We start from the raw sequence: 2,871 nt of genomic DNA, 5'->3' as shown, positions 1-2,871 counted from the left end.
GAAACCAAATAATCATCCACCAAAGTGTAAACCGTAACAGTGCCTAGAAACCCAGACTGAGAATGTTGGAAACGCCCTAAGGAAACAGGAAATCTACCTTCCTCACTTTGCAGATTAGGAAATGGGATTCCAGAGACAGTCTCAGATCTGAGACCAAGGCAAGTTTCTGGACTCCTAGTTGGATGTTCTTTAAAATGTGTCACGCCCCTGCCATGCCCGTACGTCTGCTAACGTGGTCCGACCAAAACAAAACAAGGAAGAAGGGAATATTCTCCAAAAAGGATGAAACTTCCCTCTAAAGACTTGGGATCCCTCCTAAGGGAGGTGCCCAGGAGCATGCTGGCCCCCTGACCTCGGTCCAGCCCCAGAGGCCGCCCCTCAGGCCACCTGCACACCCGCTCCTCTGGATCCCCTCCGCCACTCAGCAGGGTGTGCCCCTCCCCTGGAGCCCTCCCCTGGCCCCTCTCCCCACACCCCCAGACCCAAGTGCTCCTTCTCGGCCCCAGTCCGACCCCTCTTCACACTCATCACACCCGTCACCATCTGTGTCTTTGCCAGCCTGGGCGCTGCGCGAGACAGGGGCCCACAGGCTGGCTGATGGTGGGTGCTCAGTAGATCTGGGGAAGGTGTGTGTGGATGAGATGAAGTCACAGAGGCAGGACACGGGTCTTAAATACAACTTTATTGGGAGCAGGCCGTTGTCCCCGCAGCGGCCACCTCCCACGTATACACAGTATACAGAGACCAGCCAGTACCCAGGTCCTTCCATCCTTCTGCAGTACACACACGGAATGCAAAAGAACCAAACACAAGGGGGTCTCGGTAAACGACAGTGTCTAGTGCCTTCGGGAGCCAGTGCCCAGGCTGGGGGCACTCGGGTCCCTCCTCCCGTCCTCGGCTCCCCTGCCCCTGCCCCAGCATGGCGAGGCCCTCGAGGTTGAGATCCTGCAATCAGTGCACACAACGGGCAGAGGAGGCAGAGGCTCCTGAGCCCAGACCCTTACTGGTCCACACCCCTCGGAAGAGGTTGCTGCAGCCCCAGAACGTTCCTCTTCTTCCACAGACAAGAGAGACCACCTTAACTGTTTCTCCATCACCAGAAACCTGTGCCTTGAGGCTTGTCTCTGCTCAGCCTTGCAGAGTATGGTTGGATTAGTGAAATGGTCCCAGACAAGACACACCTCCCAAGTTGTCTTGCTCGTACTTCTTTTAAAAAGGAAAAAAAAAAAGGTAAAAGGGAAACATCACGACAGAAAAGAGCGCTGAGACCCAGCTTACGTCAGGAACAAGGTTAGTTGTCCCTCCTGGAAATGATCCGTCAAGCCGCTCTCCTGGGGGCCAGGCGCCCCCAGCGACGGCACCTCCCTTCCCACCCACCCGGTCCCCGCCCGTTCCGCACGCCCCCGCGCCACCCTCTCCTCAACAAGGAGGGCTGCACCAAGCACAGGGTGCGGGGCTGTCGTCAGCTAGCGGGGGTCCACCTCTGCCTTGCAGCCCCAGTGCTCGCTCGGGCAGGGAGGGGGGTTCCTCCTCGCTCCCTTCTTCAAGGGTGGCTGCAGCCCAGCCTCCGAGATCCTCCCGCCCTTCGCCCCCTGCGGGAACTTGTTCCAGGCTCAGCCAAGGTCAGACTGGGATTAGAACACCATCCCCGGCTCACCTGGCTGGTCGGCTGGTTTGTGGATTCTATCAAGGGAAACCAAAGGCTGACTGCCTTTCCCAGGGAAGGCAATGCTGTGCTGTCCACCTCACCGAGGTCCAGGACTCACTACCTACTCTCAGAAGCAGAACCTCCCGTCTTTGTGCTGGGGCAGCTGCACCCTCAAGAAATACCCTGCTTGGCCAAAGAATCCCTAACTCCAAAACATCGTCCCCCCTGGAGCTGTAGGAAACATCCGGTTTCCACTCCGCTACTGTGTCTCCGAGATAGACAAGTCTCCGGCAGTTCCTACTGGTGGCTGCCAAGGGCGCCTGGGTCAGCTAAGTGATTCCTGGTGTCTCCTGAAACCTGTCCCCATGGCACCTGAAGAGAGAGACCCTGTCATTGCATTTGGAGGCCCGGGGGGTGGCGGGCTGAGGGGAGCAGGAAGCATGCACCCAAGCTCATCTCTGTGTCTGGGCAGCTCAGTCTACAGGGGAGGACAGCGGGGCTGCTGGAAGCACCAGGGTCCCCACTGCCCCGGGGAGGGACAAGGGTGGGTTCCCAGAGAGCAGAGCCTGAGGTAGCAAACAGTGAACCCCGTTATCCAACGGCAGAAACTACAGCCTGTGATGCCACGTGGCAGGCCCCAGGCAAGACCGCATGTAGCTGTCTGGATGATGCCCACTTGTTTGTTCAGCACCTGGCCCTTCTGGGCATGTCCCACGTCCCCCTAGTGGGATCAGGACTGTGGCAATGCTGGGTTAAGGTAACAGCCTTACTTATATCTGGCTCCCTGGAGGAAGAAGCCATCAGAACTGGGGCTCCCTCCTCCCCATCCTAGGGAGACATGCCTGCAAAGCTCAGACCCAGCCCCAGTGACAGGAGAACCCTCCAGATCTCTCCTCAAACTCCCTGCTTCGGGCACAGAACCCATCACCCCAGCATCTTTTTTTTTGATGGTCGGATCCCTCTTGAAGAAGACGAGTCTCCTTACTGATCGCCTACCTCCCCCTGCAAAGCCTCAGAGGATACCTATGCGGAAGCCCTCCCACTAGTCTGAAGACTGGACGACCCAGGGAGAGGAGGTGACCCTTTAAGGGATGGCCGAGAGTCGAAGGAAGACGAGGAACTTGGGACTGTCCCCCACACACCTCATCCCAAATGGAGCGGCCCAGGCTCCAGTTACACCTGCCCCCTGCCCCTCAGCTCTGCCCACCCCCAGCTGGTTTTCA

The sequence above is a fragment of the Mesoplodon mirus genome (genome assembly GCF_964341445.2).
Source record: "Mesoplodon mirus genome assembly, chromosome: 7".
In the NCBI taxonomy this organism is placed as follows: Eukaryota; Metazoa; Chordata; class Mammalia; order Artiodactyla; family Ziphiidae; genus Mesoplodon; species Mesoplodon mirus.
The sequence above is the reverse complement of the archived record's forward strand: the minus strand, read 5'-3'. Positions refer to the sequence as shown.